Here is a 20635-nt window from a genome sequence, read left to right as displayed (position 1 = left end):
CAGCTGCAAGTAGATGGGATAGCAGATTAAAACCCTCACTTAGAGTCAGGAGGAGTCGGATTAAAACCCTACTTCAGACTTACTACTTGTGTGTCTCCGGACAAGTAGCTTAACCACTCCTGGGGCAGTTTCTGTATCCCATAAAATGAAGGGGTTAGACTCAGTAGCTTCAAAGATCCCTTCCTGCTCTGCCTCTAGGATCCTATGATCTAACACTAGTCATCTATACATTTATTCAATCACTAAAATGATTCCATCTATATATTTAAGAGGGAACCAAAACTGGATCTATCAAACTTAAAAATTAAATGAAATTTAAAATTGAATTAAATTAAATGACGCAATCAGCATTCTCCAAGACGTAGTTACGTGACCAGTCTGTAGAGGAGCTTCAAGGATTCGATGACCAGTGGCCCCAGACCACCATGCATGTCATAATCAATAATTCACCCTAACTTTATTATTTATCACTAAGGGGCTCAGGGCCTTATTCATAAGTTTCTGTATCTAGATTAATCTCTTTCATTTGGAGATTAATACCGGGTATTGAAATTGGATCAGTTCAACAGTAATTATTCATACTACGGTTCTCATAAGCAGGTGTAAGAAAAAATAGAAATGATATAAAATGATATAAATAAATATAAAAATATAAATGATATAAAGTTGATATAAAATTCAACTTATATCTTTATTGATAAAACTCAGTGTGGGGTTTTTATTGTACTTCATTCAATGCACGACGTTAACATGTTGGAGGAAATAAGCCCTCTAAAATGGTAATGCCATACCTTAAATAGCAATAATGATAACACCATTCCAGAATAAGGAATATTTGCTTCAAGTGCCTGTATAAAAGCATTTTTTCAAGAGAACAATAATGAGATATGCTTATACTTTATGGAGACATCCAATCAATTCAAGATAAAAAGTCCTGGGCTACCAGAGGTTAGTTAGCATTTGAATAGAACCTTGGAAATAGGTTGTCTCAGGAGATCAAGGGGAGAAAAAAAGGAGGGACAATAAAACTTGGTGGAGGGGAGACATCCTCAACTAGAAATTTGGAGAACTAGACTTTAGTTCTCTATTTAGTTCTCTAGTTCTCTTTTTCCTTGGAAAATAATTAGCTGTGTGGCCCCAGGCCAAGTCACTTAGCTTCTCTTGGCCTCAAGTCACCTTACCAAAAAAATGGGGATAGTGACAACTCATCACAGAGGATAGAGTATCAGGCCTGAAGCTGGAGAAGAAAATGGCTAACCACTCCAATACCTTTGCCAAGAAAACCCCAAATAGAGTCACAAAGAGTCAGGTATGACAGAAACAACTGAACAACAAGATCTGTGTGCAGGTAAAGGCTTTAATTATGTGATTCCTTGAGATCCCTTTCCAGTTGCAAAAATTTATGAGAATTTTTTTATATTAAAGGTTCAAATTTGTGGTTTGCTAGTTTTCCCATTTTAGCTTTCATAATGATTTTTAGCTAAAAAAAATTCTAGAGGGTAAAACTAGGGCTGAAAGAAATACGAGGCAGATTTCAGCCAACGTAAGAGATGTCTGAATAGAAAATGAGCTCCCCATAACAAAGTATTCAAGAAGACTATGGAAAATCATCTATTACGGTTATTATAGAAGGGATTCAGGCATTCCCTAAGGATTGGCTTAAACTTCTGAAGTCCATTCTGACCCTAAGATCATTAGAACCAGGTATGAATTTTATTATTTAGCCACCTTTAAAAGTAATTTCATTATCATCAAAAGATTTCTACCAGAGGGTGAATTTTTGGGGCGATGGTACCTTAAGAAAAGGACAAAAACCATAAAATACTCCTTAGCCTTCTGTGGTACTCTTTTGCTTCTGCAGTGATGGAGAAGAGTATGAAGGAGAGGAAAGTAGACTAAGAATCACACTGTAATTCTAGGAGGCTATGTGGCACCATTGGAATAAGCGATGGCATTGGAGTCAGAACAGAATTTAATTCTTACCTACATGACCTCTATAACTACCCACCTTTGGCCTATGTTTTATATCCTACCAAACCATCTGGCAGGAAATCAGGGACTACTTGGACTTACCTTCTGTATTGCTGCATCATGCCTTAATATGAAAGCAATTACTGCTGCAAGATAGTGAGATACTTATTGCCAACAAACTTTTAACACATCAAAATAAGTCTAAAGAAGTGAATTCTGTAACAAATATTATCAACTGGAATGTTTTCTCTTTAAAGGACCAGTATCTCCCCTCTATTCTCAGTTTTGTTTGAGCTTAGTAAATTCTGAAGAAGGGAAGGAGGAGGAGAAGGTAGAGAAGAAAAAGAGGAGGAGAAAAAAGGGATGAAAGGAAGAAAAACACAGAAGGATGAAGACACAGAAGAAAGAAAAGAAAGATGGAAGAGGAAGATTAACCAAAGCAAAAAAACTAGTAAAGTTGCATGACTGGAAAACTGGTTATTGTACCCTAATGATGGATACTCAAACAATTTCAAAATAAGACTTGGAAGATGACAGATGGCTACAGTACCCCTGAAATTATGAATATGGAATTTTGATGTGCATCTCAGGACTTTTATGATGAGAAAATGAAAAAAAGAGAAAATGAACAAGCACGAAAGAGTTTGTAACCTATCAACTAGCATTTATTAAGCAATGACAAACATTGTGCTAGGCACAATTGAAAACAAAAGGGAAGGAGGCCTCCTCTCAAGAAACTTAGATTCTATAAGAGGAAACAACAAAGACATGTCCTGGTGATTAGTTGTTTTTCAGTTGTGCCCAACTCTTCATGATCCCATTTGGGGTTTTCTTGCCAGAGATTCTGGAATAGTTTGCCATTTCCTTCTCCACCTCATTTTATAGATGAAGAAACTGAGGCAAACAGGGTTAAGTGATTTGCTAGTAGGTGTCTGACTCCAAATCTGTACCACTTAGCTGCCTCCATTTCTATATGTATATGTATGTAGGTATCTGTGTATATATATATATATATGAAACACAGACACACAGCCTCTAGAAGTCAATTAATTAGGTATGTGTATAAGAAACTGCAGGTTTGGTTCTAGACCACTGTAATAAAGCTAATACCACAATAACAAAGTCACACAAATTCTAGGGGTTCTCTCTCTCTCTCTCTCTCTCTCTCTCTCTCTCTCTCTCTCTCTCTCTCTCTCTCTGTATATATATATATATATATATATATATATATATATATATATATATATATATATATATATATATATAATACTGTAGTTTATTAAGTATGCAATAGTATTACATCTTAAATAACCACTGCACATACCATAATTTTAAAATATTGCTAAAAATGCTAGTCATCATATGAGCCTTCAGGGAGTTCATCTTTTTGCTGGTGATGGGTCTCGCCTCTATGCTGATGGCTGATGAGACTGATAAGAGTGGTGGGTGCTGACCGTTGGGGTGGCTGTAGCAATTTCTTAAAGAAAAGACAACAATGAAGTCTGTTGCATTGACTGACTCTTCTTTTCATGAAAGATTTCTCTGCAGATTCTGGGAGCCAAGATGACAGGTAGAAAGATGCACATACACTATCTCTTATACCACAGTCTATAAAATACCTGTAAAGAAGAACTCTCAACAAATTCTAGAGCAGCAGAAGCCACAGAACAATGGAGTGGAGATTTCTAGCCCAGAGTGACCTGAAAGACCAATGGGAAAGGTTTGTCTCACCAGACCCAAAGCAGAGCCCAGCCCAGCTTTGGCCAAGTGGCACTGAGAGGAGCAGATCTGAGCAGGCTTCAGGGACAGAATCTCCAGCAGCAGTGCAGATCCCTCAACCCACAAGTGCCAAAGGTCAGTGAGAAGGTCTTTTTGGCTGGCTGAGAAGGGACCAGGGTGTCCCCATAACTCAGGCCTCCTCAGGTGGCAGTAGTAGAGGCAGCAGTGGACGGGGTTCCCAAAGCAGGCAGTAGCCCACATCCATTGTTGAAAGTCTCATCTTAAATCCCCTGAGGGAACTGAGCCCTGTGTGGTGGCCCTGCACCCACCTGGGCAGCTGATCTTCATCTCACACTGAATAGAGGCCCTGACCCTGCCTAAAGCCCCTGAGGGACTGGAGCAGCTCTTCTGAATCTCAGTCCCCAGTGCTGGCTTGGTGGAACTGGAGGTGAAGTGGTTGTGGAGAGGAAACTCAGAAGTCAAGTAACAGGCTGGGAAAGTGTCCAAAAAAAGGGAAAAAAAATAAGACCATAGAAAGTTATTTTCTTGGGGAACAGGTGTCTCCCTCCATCCCTTCAGATGAGGAAGAATAAGGCATACTGTCACAGGAAGTCAAGGCCCCTGCCTCCAGGGCCTCCAAAGGGAACTTAAACTGGGCTCAGGCAATAGAAGCCCTTAAAAAACAAATTAGCAGCTTACTAAAGAAAAACCAAAAAATTGCTGAGGAAAATAACACCTTTAAAAATAGGCTAACTCAACTGGAAAAAGAGGTCCAAAAAGCCAGTGAGAAGGAGACTTTAAAAAGCAGAATTAGCCAAATGGAGGGGAAGGTCCAAAAGCTCACTGAACAAAATAATTCATTGAAAGAGAGAATTGAGTTCAGAGAAATGAATGACTATGAGTTAAACCAAACAGTTAGTAAACAAAACCAAAAGTATGAAAAACAGAAGATAATGTGAAACATCTCATTGGAAAAACAACTGGCCTGGAAAACAGATCCAGGAGAAATAATTTAAAAATTATGGGACTACCTGAAAGCCTTGATCAAAAAAAGAGCCTAGACATTATCTTCCATGAAATTATCAAGGATAACTGCCTTGATATTCTAGAACCAGAGAGCAAAATAAATATTGAAAGAATCCACCGATCACTTCCTGAAAGAGACTTGAACAGAGAAACTCCTAGGAACATTGTGGCCAAATTTCAGAGGTCCCAGATCAAGGAGAAAATACTGCAAGCAGCTAGAAAGAAACAATTTGAGTATTGTGGAAATACAATCAGGATAACACAGGATCTGGCAGCTTCAACATTAAGGGATCAAAGGGCTTGGAATGGGATATTTCAGAGGTCAAAGGAACTGCGATTGAAACCAAGAATCACCTACCCAGCAAATCTGAGTATAATACTTCAAGGGAATAAATGGTCATTCAATGATATAGAGGACTTTCAATCATTCATATTGAGGAAAATACCAGATCTGTATAGAAAACTGGACTTCCCAAGACAAGAATCAGGAGAAGCATAAAAAGGTAAACAGGAAAGAAAAATTGTAAAGACTTTCTAAAGCCAAATTGCTTATATTACTACATGGAAAGAAAATATTTATAACTCTTGAATCTTTTCTCAGTATTTGGGTAGATGGAGAGATTGTACACACACACACACACACACACACACACACACACACACATAAGTAGATAGACAGTACAGAGTGTGTTGAATCAGAAGAGATGATATCCACACAAAAAAAATAAAATAAAATAAAAATTAAGGAGTGAGGGAGGAAAATACCAGGAAGAGAAATGGAGAAATGGAATGGGGCAGGCTATAACTCATAAAAGAGATAAGAGAAATCTTGTTCAATGGAAGAGAAAAGGGAGAAGGGGAGAGGGGGGAAATGAAGCTACTCTCTCCCATGTGGCTGAAGGAGGGAATAACATGCTCACTAAATTTGGTATGAAAATTTATATCACACCACAGGAAAGTAGGGGAGGAGGCGACAAATGGGGTGAGAGGAATGATAGAAAGGAGGGCAAATGGGAGAAGGGAGTCACTAGAAATAAATACTTTCGAGAAGGAACAAGGTCAATTGTGGGGGGTAAAAAGTAAGGGGAGATAGAGTAGGATAGAGGGCAATATAATTAGTTTTACACAACATGATTATTATGGAAGTCTTTTGCAAATCGACACATATTTAGTCTGTATTGAATTGCTTGCCTTCTCAGTGGGGTTGTGGGAGGGAGAGAAGTTGGAATTCAAAGTATTAGCAATGAATGTTGAGAATTTTTATTGCATATAATCGGGAAATAAGAAATACAGGGAATGGGGTATAGAAATTTATCTTGTCCTACAAGAAAAGAGAGAAGATGGGGATAAGGGAAGGGTGGGGTGTGATAGAAGGGAGGGTACATTGAGGCAAGGAGTAATCAGAATGCAAGGTATTAGGAACAGGGGGGAGGGGAGTGATGGGGAGAAAAATTGGACATGTTACAAAGTGAAGTAAAAGCAATTAGTATTAAAGCAATTGACTGAATTAATTACTGAGAATAAATCAATGACATCTTTAGTTTGGGGGAAAGAGTTTTAGTCTAAATTTCCTAGAGGAAGGTAACCTCGGGTAAAATTTGGCATTGATGGAAAAGTTAAGATTTTAATGGTAAATTTGATTTTATGATTACTATTTAATCAGGAACTAGAACATGTAGAAAGGCATGTAAGCCACTTAAAACTTGCCTCAAAAGATGTTCCTTAGCCAAAGTAAAATTATAATCATAATTGAAAACTGGTTATTGAAACTTGCCATTTTTAGATTCTATGGGACTATTAAGTGACTGTTCTTCTGAGTCTAACTCCAGGTATGGATAGCAAGAAAGGCGATCTGAGCCTCCAGTCCATGATGCCAGTAAGCCTGTGAGATGCTGGTATGTACTGCAAAAGGTGATCTCATGGGAAGGGTGGGAGAGCAGCTGTTCAGCCTGGGCTGAGGTAGGATTCTCCTGACTCAATTTCCCCACTGACACCTGGCAGACTTTAAGCCTGGCTGAATGCAAGTGGACAATCTAATCCTGCCTGGAATTGACATGAAGTTGGAGAGATATTGTATCCCTGCAATGTCCCTACTCTTGATGGCAATTTCCGATAGTCAAAAGGTTTGTAAGCTTAATACCAGATCTATTCAATTATAGATTATTGGTAGGGTAACATCCGAGGTTAAGTCTAAAATTAAGCTATTAGGCATAGGACTTTAGACCAACAACAATAAGTTAGGGTCCTTTAATTCTTAGTAATACTGTGGAGACAACCAGGTCAAGAGCTTGTGAAGTTAGCAAACAAATATTATTTGTGTCTCAGGCAGCTAATGTTTTTTAAAAAATTCTTTTGTGGTCCATATTGCAAACACTTTAAAAAGAAGTATCACCTGACCAAAAGTTTGAATTGTTTTATCTGTTATAAACTGTGTTAAAAATGAAAAATAAAATTTTAAAAATAAATAAATAAAAAAGATTTCTCTGTAACATGCAATGCTGTTCAATAGCATTTTACCCAAAATAAAACTTCTTTTAAAATTGGAGTCAATCCTCTCAAACCCTGCCACTGATTTATCAGCTAAGTTTATGTAATGGTTTTCAATATTGGTGTGTCTCAGGGAATAGGGAGACTTGAGGAAAGGGAGAGAGAAGGACAATGGCGGGTCACTGGAGCACAACATTTATCGACTAAGTTTACCACCTTACATGGATGTAGTTTGGGGCACCCCAAAACAATTTACAACAGTAATATCTAAGATCACTGATTACAGATGACCATAACAGATATAATAATATTAAAAAAGTTTGAAATATTACAGGAATTACCAATGTGAGCACATGCTGTTGGAAAAGGAGAGCTGATGCAGGGTTTCCACTAACCTTCAATTCATAAAAAACAAAAAACTCTCTCAATATCTGTGAAATGCAATAAAACATAGTGCAATAAAATGAGGCACGCTTGTGTTTATATGTGTGTGTGTCTGAATGTGTGTGCACACACAGACATATACACATACATATATATGCATATATACGTATTTTTTTTAAAGATAGACTCCAAGCAGACCCTGATGCAGAAGCTGGCATTTAAGCTTATCTTTGAAGGAAGTTAAGAATTCTAAGGGATAGAGCTAAGAGGGACATCATTCCAGGCATGGGGAACAATCAACGGGAAAACATAGGGTTGAGGAATGGACTGCAGTATATGAGGAAGTATAAGTAGATTGATTAACTGCAGGGTACTGTAAATGGCAGCTAAATGGATAGAGTGCCAGGCCTGCAGTTAGGAAGAGTCATCTTCCCACGTTCAAATCCATCCTCAGATACTTACTAACTGTGTGACCCTGGGCAAATCACTTAAACCCTGCTTGCCTCAGTTTCCTCATCTGTAAAATGAGTTGGAAAAGGAAATGGCAAGCTACTCCAGGATCTTTGCCGAGAAAACCCCAACTGGGGTCATGAAAAGTCAGATATGACTGAACAATAAGTAGAGGCACGGGCCAGGGGTTAATGTGTAATAAGTCTGGAAAGGCAGGTTGATTCAAGGTTGTAGGGGGCTCTAAATAACAAACCTAGGAATTTATGTTTGTTGCTAAACATAATGGAGTCACTAGAGTTGACAACAAACAAAAATCTTACATGCATTTTTCTCCACCACTTAGAATATAAACTCATCTATAAATTCAATTTTAGGCTGTTGCAATCTAAAACTGAACGAAAAGAATTAAGATTTGATGGAGGAACTCTTAGAAAATTTACTCTGTTCTACAAAGGGATTCACTTAATATTAAGAGAGGAAGAAGGTGATGCAATTATCTCATCTATTATAATAATTACCATTTAGAAGGTAATCATATTCCTGGTGTAACATATTCTCTTCTTATGTTTGAAGACGAGGCTAGCAACCCTCCATCAGCAGCTTGTTTTTCTAGGAGTGGTGAAGAATTTGTGCTAACTCACTCCCAGACTTTCACCCGTTCCCTCTTGTGACCAAGAGCACACATTTGCGAGACAGCTGCCTGAGCTTAAGGCTGGGGTTCAGACCCTCATGGATGCAGACCAAAGAAAGCTAGCTGGCACAAAAGTTTTGGCCACAGTTTCATTAGCCTGTTTTTCTAACCAACTGTTACAAAGGGATTCATTTCTTTCAATTAAACTAAATATCTCAGAGTTGAACAATTTGCTGTATATTCTTCCTTTGTTTTCCCACGGTACAGATGCAGATGATCATGCTAGTAGTGTTTTTTTTTTTTAATTTATAATTACAGGAGTAGAAGGGAAGGAATCACAAATGTAAAAGACATAATCTTTCCATTCCACTTGATTCCCTTGAAATCTCATCTTCTCCCTACCCCGCATGGAAAAGAAAACAAAGTTCTGCTCTTAAGAACTGGGAAATTGTATACAGCCAGGCTCCCAAAGCTGATGTGAGGATCAGATGAGATAACGTATCTAAATGTGTTCTGCAAACTTTGAAGCACTTTATAAATACCAGCTGCTATCATCCTCATCATTACAACCATGAGACTGCAGAAAAATGGTTGAATCGAATACTGTGCTACCACAGAGCTGTTAACTTTCTTCTCATCTTGTAGATATCATGGAACGTCGGAGCTCCAAAGGAGTTAAAGGAGCCTAGGATTATTGAATTATGGATTCAGAACTGGGGGCGGGGGGATACCTCAGAAACGATCCAGTCCAATCCACTCATTTTATAGACCAAAAAGCTAAAGCCCCAAGAGGTTAAATGATTTACCCAAGGTTACAGAGGTATTAAGTGGCAGAAGGATTAAGATGGGATTAGAATCCTCATCCTCCGAATTCAAATAAAGTCCACCATACCATGATTAACCAGTTTGAGGCCATCTCTTTAGAAATACTAATTATAACTAATATTTGTATAGTACTTACTATGTGACAACTTCAGTGCTAAGTGCTTTGCAAATACTACCTCACATCAACCCTGGGAGGTATGTGCTATTATTTCTATTTTACAGGTGAGGAAACTGAGGCAGAGAGAAGTTAAGTGATTTGCCCAGAGTCACACGCTAGCAAGTGTCTTGGGCCAGATTTCAACTCAAGTCATCCTGACTCCAATCCTGGCTCTTAAGTCCACTGCACCACCTAGCTTGTCCTTATGATGAGGACACTGAGGTCTAGAAACATGAAATAATTCGTCTGAAATCACAAAGCGTAGAAACTGAAGAGCTAAGACTTCTGGTTCCAAGGCAAATAACCTCTCCTTCAAAAAATAATATTTTATGGTAATTACTCACCTGCAAAAGCTTTGGGGTGGTTTCTAGCAGTACACATCAGGGGAGAGAATCTGGCCAGCAGTTCTAGAGAACCGCCTAATGTCTAAAAGGAAATCTTTCTAACGCTATAAAGTGAGATAGAAGGTACACAGATACCCTTGAAAGAGGAGGTACGTTTGTTCACTGGTCAGCTAGCCAAAAACATAAACCCACTTGGAAACACAACAAATACTTCTGAATATCATTTCTCAGCTTCAGGGGATGTGTGCCCATGATCACCGGATCTAGTAAATACTGTGGGTGGCATTTGGCAGAAAAACTAAGTAACGGAGTAAGACCGCACAGAAAAGTTAAAAATTGAAATAAGGGCATTAGCAGCTGCTTCCTGGATTTCCTCTCAGGATATGAGCCTTGAGTGGCATGTTTTAAACTTGATGTCTATCCTATTTAAATTGACAATATTAGCTCCTACTTACTTCCCATGAAATGAAATGGTAGGTGAAATATAAAAGGCTACAATTTCAACATGAAAATCAGCATTTATTATTATGCTTTGTTATTATATGTAATATATAATATGATTATTATGTTTTAGAGGTCAGACTATTAGTTCCCCCAAACACATTCTTCCCACCTTTGAGATTTTAACCCTTATTTCCAGGAATTCCTCACCACTAAATACTAACTGTACTCATCCCCCAGATCTCTCAATAAAGCTAATTATTACAGGCATCCCAAAGTACTTCTTTTTTGTATTGCACTGAAGAGTCCTTTAATAATCATCATTAATAATGACAAAATGCAGCTTCTTGCTCTTAAAGCCCTATATCATAGCATATAATACCATTCATTAGGTACAATACCTAAGTATGGCATTGTAATTAAATGCTAGGAGGGGGTATCATTATCTGAAAAAGGTATCTCAATTTAAGAAAATCTGCTATATCCCCTCCCTCTCAAATGAGTTAAACTAAAATATAGTTCACAAAAATATATAATATTTTATATGTTATATCTATAATAATAAATCTTTGCAAAAGGAACTGTCACATTATTTATGGTAATTTCCCCCCAACACATTTAAAATATGATTTGGCATAAATTATATTTAAATATAATTTAGATATTTATTTTATTTTTAATAAATTATTATTCTTCAAGACTGGTTAGATTCTGCAGTTTGATACTTTGTTGTTATTATAACCATGACACCAGAGAATCTCATTTTGATGGTACTGACACATCACAAAATCAGTTGAACATTTTCCAGAAGTGTTTAGAAAAGAAGGAAGTAAGATCTAAACACCAACAGGAAAAAACATGAGTATCACATATTCAGGAACTGGGACACTGGAAAGTGTTAATGTTTTCTGTCAATCCTTTCTGCAGAGATCAGCCACTCACACATTCCCCACCCCCACCCCCCCCAGATGAGGCTTTAAGCAAAGTGTATAAGGGTGAGGGAGGCAAACTTATAAAAAAGACTTTCACTGTCAAATAAACTACATATAAGTGAGTTTTATTCATTCTCTTGCCATAAGAATTAACCTAATAATATTGTATAACATAACTTTTTTTATAGTATTATACTGATGTGTTATAATATAGAACATATTGGCACAATATAATAATATGTTACAATAACATGATGTATCAAATATATAATTTATTTTTATTAAATATTGGGTCTCCCTATATTGTCCAGGTTTATTCACAGGTTTACTCTCACTCTCACTGGCATGGGAATTTTGCTCTGTTTCCAAACTAGGTCAACTCAATCGTCCTTAGGCAACCTGGTGGCCTCCAAATGCCAGGGCCTCAACATGTTGGTGCCATGCAGTGCAAAACCCCAATCGGCATAGCCCACTACAGTTCAGAACTCCAGAATCCAAGAGATCCACTAACCTCAGCTTCCCACACTAGCTGGGATGATTGGCTTACTCTACCGTGTATGGTTAAACACGTTTTTTAAGAAACTGATTTATTGTATGAAATAATCTACACCTGCATGGTTAAACAGACACCTAATAAAAATAATCTGCCCAAGCGGATGTTCTCAGGATGTCATCTTACACAACACCCACAGTTATTTTTAGATGACAGGCTTTTTTAAAGCCATAATTAAATTTGATACCCAACAATGTAGGGCCAAGTTTGAACTGAAGGAACAATACCAATATAGCATCTTGTTGATTACAGCTGATATACCACACAGTCAGCTGAACATTTTCCAGAAATATTTAGAAAAGAAGGAAGATCTAAACTCTAGTTGAGAAAAAAAATATGAAAATTACATATTCTGAAAATTAAAAGGAAAAATCTTAATATTTTCTCTAAATCCTTTCCGCAAAGATAAACCACTTACACATTTGTTTTTCTTCAATGAGGCTTTCAGTAAGGTAAATGGGGGAGGGGGAGATGAGGGAGGAGACAAATTATTTTTAAAAAAAGATGTTTACTATCAGATGTTTACTATCAAACTACAAATAAGTAAGTTTTATTGGTCGTCTTGCCATCTCAGAATCTAAGAAACCATTTATAGATTCACAGACCTTCAGAGCTGGAGTGATCTTAGAGATCATCTGTGCTAAGCAAGTCATTTTCACAAATAAGTAAACTGAGGTCTAGCAAACTGAAGTGATTTAACCATAAGCACATAGTTTCACATGTTTGTAAGATTTATGGCATGAAATGCAATCTAGCTCATAAAGAAGGGCTGCTTGACAAAGGCCCTTATAGAACTTCCATCAAACTCAACAGGATCCAATGGCCAGTTTTCAAAATCCTTCTACATTTCATACAGAATTCCAAAGCAAATTTGACTCCTACCTGAGTAGTGCAGGGGGAAAGGGGGACTCCAACCACAGCTTTGTTCTAAATGAGTTGCCTCAAGTTCTTTTCCCTCAACAAAGCCACTGGCCTCAGCCACATTCCACAAACTGACGATATATTAAAAGCAAGAGAGAGAAGCCCCAGATAGGGTGACCCATCTCAGGTCCAGGGCTGGATCAGCTGCCATCATTTCAAAGACAAAGAATCGAATCCCTAACGTCTAACAGACAGACTTAGAGGTCCATCAGGTTTCGACCCAAAGGCCCTTCTGCATATTGGAAACTGCCATAATGTTTCAGCTCCTCAGTCACAAGGCTCACAGACAGGCACTGGAATTCCACTCAACATTTGCCCCCTTACAACTAGCCGGGTTATTTTAGGCACTGACCTAAGTTCCTGGAGAATGTGAGCTGAACCACCAGCATGGCAAAGGAGGGGTCTAAATGTGACAGTCTCTTAGTAACACTGTAAAATTCAGGGAGAGCAGCTTTCAATCTATACTGAACTTCCTTAAATGCCAGGGGAAGTGGTTCCATCTCTACCTTAGAAGGGAAGAAATACTGAGACCGCTCACAGTATCTTTTAACAGTTAGGTGGTGCAGTGAACAGAGTCCTGTTCAGATGCTACCTCGGACAACTGCAATCTGTGTAACTCAGGGCAGATCACTTAACTGCTCTGAACCTCAGTTTCCCCAACTGTAAAATGGGGACATTACCTACCTCATAAGGTTGTTGTGAGGATCAAATGAGATAACATGTAAAGTTCTTTGCAAAATCTTAAACCACTACGTAAACGCAAGTTATCATTAGTGTTGTAACAGCCTCCCCTGGCAAATTGAATCAGAAGGAATTATGACTTTCAGAAGTGTGACTTACACAGTCACACTGTACTTATACAGTACATAAACATCTGAGTGACAGAGACAGTTTTTTTTTTTAATAATTCTTAACCCTGATGGCAGGCAGAGTCACCCAATGTTTTGTTTCAGTTTTTTAAACTGCATTAAACAGCATATCTAAACACTACAGACCATTTACAAAGTCAAAATTGATTCCAAGCTTCCTTCGAGGAAACAGAAAAAGAAAATTATACTTGCAACAATTTCACAAGAATCCAATCCAAATACTTGCACACCTTTTGCACAATGATAACTACTTTCTAGGTTGTTTCTATACCTTGTAAATAAGTTCCTTAGTACCCTCAGAGTCAGTCTCCCCTACAGTATGGATATTTCATATATATATATATATATATATATATATATAGAGAGAGAGAGAGAGAGAGAGAGAGAGAGAGAGAGTGAGAGAGAGAGAGAAAGAAAGAGAGAGTATACTATATACAGTATGTATACATACTATATATGCATATATACATATACACACAGTGTCCCAAAAGTCTTAGGGCACTAAGACTTTTAAGTTACCTTGTATTAGATACAATCAACTGTTTTCCCCAACTTTGTTCTATTTAGCATCATTTCTGTTTCCTCTGTAAACTATATAATGTTATGGTTCAAGCACAGTGGGGGAAAAGTCTACTGTAGTAAGAATGTGGAGTAAACCTGTGATTTCAGTGGTATAAGGAGCTTTCACAGGAAGCAACTCCCTCCATCGATGCAGGTCAAGAATCTACTCTGTAATGTATAGTCTTCAAGATTTACCTAGAGCACTGAGAAGCTTAAATGACCTACCAGTGTATCAGAGGGAGCACTTGAACCTATGTCCTCCGATATCCAAGTGGTGGTTGTTCAGTTGTTGCAGTCATGTCTGATTCTTTGTGACAGATGAGAGAACTGAGGCAACAGGGTCAAGCGACTTCCCTGGGGTCATATAGTTAATAAGTGTCTGAGGCCAGATGGGAACTGTGGATGACTGCAGGTAAAGCAATATGGAGGATATACATTTGGGGAAGAGTAGGTAGCATACCAATCAATTCTAATGTTTGGGTACCATGAAAAGCTGAGGTTGGCACTGACACTGAAGAACTACCAAAGGCAATACCACAAGTATCATTGATGGGTATCAGTATTTCCCATAAGCTCTGATAAGAAGACTATTCATTTGCTTCAACCTATAAATAAGTTTTTCATTCTTTGAGCTTTGTGAAAATAGTGCTTGAAAGGGGAGTTGATAATAACATGCCATGTTGTGCCAAATATGAATTTCCCGGATTTCCCAGGTGAGGGCAATGAGCTAGATACATGAGAAACCTTGTATAGGAAGGGTGTCATAAGAGAATAGCAGATGCATGGGAAAAATAAATAGAATGGAACAGATAATTTCTAAAGTCCCAGGTCTTAAACTCTGTGATTCTAAGATTTATCCTACAGTTAAAATAAATGCACACATCTTATTGATGGGGAAAGTGTTAGTCATAGATGATAATCATAGAACAAAGTGATGACACAATTTGAAATTCTTTGAAGTTCCATCCAAAGGGGAAAAAAGAGAATATTTCATATTAGGAGTGATGAAAATTCCTTATGGTACTCTCATCTCCTACAGGCCTTCTTTTCCTTAGAGATAACTGCCAGTCTGCTCTTTATCTATGACTCAATAGCAAAGCCTGTGGCAAATTTTAAGCGAGATATCAAAATCAGGCTCTGTGGGCAGCCATACCCAGGCAGAATAAAGAAGTATGCACTTCAGAGGATCCTATTTTTAATTCTCATTTAAGTAGCTGTCAAGCAAGGGGGAGAAAAGAATTCTGAAGTTTAAGCAAAACTGTTTAACAAAATCCAGGTACAAGTTCAAGCTCTAGTTTGGAAAGTTAATGCTTATTTGAGATTTTGCATGTTACTGGAGGATTTTATTGTCAGGAAATTGGGAGTTCAAATTCTTCTCCCATTGTGTCTGCAAATGCATTACATAGATAAAAAGTTAATATATGCATAGGCATTCTTCACTCTGTACAAAACAGATGTATGTCAGTAAAGTTGGCTGCAGCATTTTTTTTTCTAGTTAGGTTAGCCAGTTTGCCCAGTAAATTCTTCCATGTAAACAAAGACGTTTCAATGGAAAAAATCCTCCAACCTTTTAGTTGAGGAGGGGGTTAAGATAGTGGTTGGGACAATGGCATACTGGGTATCTTAGTACCATAGGTACTTTTGACCTAAAACAACTAGGTCCTGATGAGTTTGGATAATTAATTTTTCCTAAAGAACCTGATTGCATTGTCTATTTCCATTGGGCATTAACCAGTGATCATATTTTATGTAATTATAACTTTAAAGAGTGTGAATTGGAATACTTATGGCCACTTCAGAAGAGTCATCATTTCCACTAAACAGTAGCTAGCTGTACTTTCAGTCAGGTCATTTGATTTCAGGTAAATCCACCTAAATCAAGCTTTAAATTCTCATTTAAATAACTAATCGGCAAGTCTATATTATTGCTTTTTAATTCCACAAAAAAAAGTTTGTTCTTTTCTAGGACTTGAATTTTTCACAACTCAGATAACAGCAATAGTAAACTTTTATGTTTCATTATGACAGGGAATCACAATATATTTTAAAGCAATGATTTAGAATCACAAAATATCAGAAGCAGAAGTCACCTAAAGATAAGACAATCCCTTCATTTCACAGAGAAGGAAACTCACACCCAGAGAAAGAAGTGGTTTAGGTATCTCCCACATTCCCCGCATGTTAAGCCGATGCTTAAAAACCTCCAGTGACTATATTTTCTATAATATTGCAAAAGCAAGGACCAAGCATACACAGGAGGGCCTGCTGTGCAGCTTCTTGGATCTGCTTTTCTAAAAGGAAAGCAAATTTTGAAGGGTCAACAATCACTTTAGTCAAGCACATATATGAGTGTGTGTGTGTGTGTGTGTGTGTGTGTGTGTGTGTGTGTGTGTAATTCACTTAGTTCAGAGGAAAAAGTCAGCATCCTGAACTTCACAGAAAATACAAAGAAGTAATCATCCACTGACAGGGTTTTCAGCTCCCTGACCATACATCACAGATCAACAGACAGATCCAACTGTGACCATACATAAATGGTTACCAGAGACAGAAGCACCAATCTGTGTTTTCAAAGCAGGGGGGCTCCTTAGCAGCTACCCAGAGTCTCCTCTGGCCAAATAAACACTTCCGATGAATAAGGCCCAAAGTAAAACCTCACCTCAGAGTATTTATACACTTTTCAGAGCCAGAGGGCATCACAACCCTTGAGAACCAGTACCTCATTAACAAAAAGTGTGGGCTTTCCTACAAATCTCCCCTAATCAAACTCCCCTTAATAGACAGGCCCATTAATGGGTGAGGAAGATCTTTAATATCATTAGCATTACAAGAATAAAGACCATATTTGCTAGCCTGTCCTTCAAAGCCCTTCATAAGCTTGACCCAACCTTTCATATATTCACTTATGTCACTTGACAAAGTCATCTAGCCTTTAAATGTTTGCCAATCTCAAAGCCTTTCCTGGTATTTCCTCTCTTTGTACCTTCCATCACACCATTCTCTATGCCTGGAAAGCACTATCTCATCTCCATCTGGAAGATATTTCCTATCTTACAAAACCAAGTTTGCATACCACTTTATCCAAGAAGCCATCACTGATCTGACATCCATTTGCTCTCTCCTGGGAACACTCAGAGAGATGTGTATGCTTTTCCTCTGCTTTTACTTTGATCTACTGAAGGATCTGAGACCTCACTGAAGTGAATGCTCCCTCCAAAGATGTAGATTTCAATTTATCTATAGTCTTATCATCTAATTCTTAGCAATCTTTGCAAAAGTTATTCCAGTATAGGTCTTATTCATTAGACAATTAGCTCCTTAAATCAACCACATCTCATTCACCTTTGTATCCTTCTCAGTGCCTAACACAAGGCCATCCGCAAATACAACAATTATTCTCCTATGTCATACAGTCAGTTGGTGTTAGCAGTCCCTTTAAATATAGTCTGCAGAAAGTCCTTTTTTCCTACTTGGAAAATTACAATTATGGCTAGTAAATATTCCCATTAACTTTTGCTGCTTTTGTCTTAAAATAGGTATTTAAGTTTAAAAGTTGCTGACCACTTGTCTCTTGCCAAGAGGTTTCTTTCATATTTTGTATTGTCTATTCATTGTTCATTTGTTTTCACTTATTCGTTTAAGATTCCAAGTTTTTTTGGCATTAATGGGTCTGTTGGGTTGGTATCCTTTGTAAAATGTCCTGGCAATGAAGATACTTCAATCCTTCTGTACATCACAATATCAAGTATATTTATTCTGAGTTATTTCCATCATCTCCTAAATATATTATTTCTATAATATAATTATTTTCTTAAGAGAGAAATGCAGATGAGTACAGTTCTTCATGACCTTCCAAGTTATGAAAAAGTTTAGCTTCTGGTAGATAAGAGATCAGTCAGGTTTTGAAATATGCAGAGCACAAACATTTACAGTCATCAATACTCCAGTTCCATAACACCTCATATTCCATTATAGAATGAGTTTCTCCAGTATCCAAACAGACGTTACCAGAGTTCATCATTAATTTGAAAGGAGGTTTGCTCATTTGATCTCACACAACCAAACTCCAACTTTTACATCTCTTTGCCACAGAAGCTCTCGATTTTCCATAACTGAGAGCAGGAGAGTTATAATAAGATTCCTTCTTAAACAGATGCTGATACTGTTGAATGACAAGCGATCAAAGGAAGTCCACAGAAGCAAAATGTCTAGAGTTGTCAGAAGGTTGAACAGGTGAGGTTAAATGAAGCAAGACTGGAAAAACAGAGTTTGGAAAAGTCAGGATAAGATAAAGGTATGCGGAGCACTGAGTTTCTACAGCAGTGCGATCCCCTTTTAGGGGGCATGTGAGGTCAAAGCTATTTTCATAATAGTGTCAAGACATTTTAATTTCTAATATAGTCAATACTGATAACTTACAACCTATGTAAATAAAAGTTCTGAGGGTAAAGGTGCCTCAATAACTTTTAAGAGTGTAAAAAGCCTCCCAAGACCAAAAAGATTGAAACTACTGATCTAGAGGAATCAATATAGTACAAAGAGTGCAGGACTTGGGGTCAGGAGAACCTGAGTTCAAATCTTGCCCCAGACATTTTACTAGCTATGTGACCGTGGGCAAGTCACTTAACTCTACGTGCCTCGATTTCCTCATCTGCCAACTAGGGATCATAAAAGCACTTATCTCATCGATATGTTATTGTGAGACTCGGTTTCACAAACGTATAACCATATGTATAAAGTATACGATAAATATTAGCTACCATTAAAGATGAGCCTAGTAGTCTGCTGGCCTCCCTCAAATACTCCTTGATTAGTTGTACAAGTCATTATGCTAGATGCTACACAGTGCAAAATTTTATGAGACCGGACATAATTCCTATCCTTGAAGACCTTAAGGTTCAACGTCAATGAACACATTTGAAGAAAGTCTCTGTCTTCTTGGCTTGGATAATGGCTCCAAGATTCTAGTGCCTGGGAAGAGAAGTATTATTTTTAGGGTAGCCTTAAGCTAACCATCCTTTTCCTCATTTACTGAAGGCCATATAGCTGCAGGCTCAGACAGATATGTGGCAAATCAAATCAAATTTCTACAAATGGGACAAGTACATACAAAACTTTGTTTTGTAGTTTTTCAGTCATGTTCAACTCTTTGTGATCCTATTTGGGCTTTTTTTTGGCAAAAATACTGGAGTGGTTTTCTATTTCCTTCTCCAGCTCATTTTACAGATGAGGAAAGTGAGGCAAACAGGGTTAAGTGATTTGCCCAGGGTCACATAGCTAGTAAGTGCCTAGACCAGATTTGAACTCAGGAAGAGGAGACTCTAGGACCTGAGGCTCTATTGAAGCTGCCCTATATGCAAAAGTAACCTGCTATAAAATAATTAGCGTGTAACAATTTAGCAATTACCAGTCTTCTTCTTCAGTACCTGTGCTATAAAGGCTTTCCACCACACATAAACTTAAAAACTTTCTCTTCATTAAAGTTACCCTAACACCTCTCTTCCTAGGCACTAGAATCTTAGCGTAATTATCCAAGCCAAGAAGATAGAGACTTTCTTCAGATGTGTTCACTGACACTGAACTTCAAGGTCTTTGAGGAAAGGAATTATGTCTTGTCTCATGAAATTTTGCACTGTATAGCATCTAGCAGAGTGAGTTGCATACCCAGTCAAGGAATATTTGAGGGAGGCTGGCAGACTGGTAGGCTCATCTTTAAATTTCTTTTTCCAGTCACTTATATTGCTTTTGAACAGTTCATATGAAATCGTGTTACTGTTAGCTGTGTTTTGTTTTTTCCACCTCGAAGAACCACGTGAGTCATTTTATATGACACATGCACAGTGCATGGGAAAAAATTCAAAAGAAGAAAGCATGACTATGAGAAATTTTCTTAAAAATGGAATATAAACATGTAATAAAGAAGTCTTTGGAAATCCAGCATCAGTTTATTTTATTTTTCATCCTGACCTTAACAATAACAACAACTCAATGAACATTGTCATCTAGACAGTAGATTAAGAAACAGAATTTTATCTGGGAATTGTGAACTTCCATTATATAAAGATTACTTTTTTTAAAGTACATAAGAAATTCTACAGATTTCTTTCAAAATTGTCGTGCCTGACTGTGTTTCCTTCTGAATTACCTTCTCTTCTTTTCTTTGCATGTTTTAAAAAATTTCAAGATTTCTCCTTTTTTTTTTTTGAAAGTGAGGCAGGGTTTGCTAGTACTTTACAAGTATTACAGGGCTTTCTTGTGGAAGTCCTCTGTTCTTTTGGCTCAACATAAAGGCTTACAGCCTAAATGTGTCTCTGGTGCAATTCTGATCACACAAGTTACTTGGGCTTATTTGTCTACACTGGCA

At 37.6% G+C, this 20635-nt stretch overlaps 1 protein-coding gene across 4 annotated transcripts in view; it reads right to left on the bottom strand.

Annotated features, from left to right (window-relative positions):
• AKAP6 (A-kinase anchoring protein 6) overlaps window positions 1-20635 on the bottom strand; it is a 673781-nt gene that overhangs the window by 399772 nt on the left and 253374 nt on the right. The window contains exon 1 of one of the 4 annotated variants that reach the window (XM_072623294.1): window positions 12803-13789. The exons of the other annotated variants lie outside the window; for them this stretch is intronic. The gene's annotated coding sequence lies outside the window, so the exon portion shown is untranslated. Of the gene's footprint in view, window positions 1-12802; window positions 13790-20635 lie in introns of those variants that run through there. 4 annotated transcript variants of the gene reach the window in all.

This window comes from Notamacropus eugenii, chromosome 7, assembly GCF_028372415.1.
Source record: "Notamacropus eugenii isolate mMacEug1 chromosome 7, mMacEug1.pri_v2, whole genome shotgun sequence".
NCBI classification, from domain to species: Eukaryota; Metazoa; Chordata; class Mammalia; order Diprotodontia; family Macropodidae; genus Notamacropus; species Notamacropus eugenii.
Note: the sequence above shows the minus strand (reverse complement) of the source record. Positions and strands in the feature narration are given on the sequence as shown.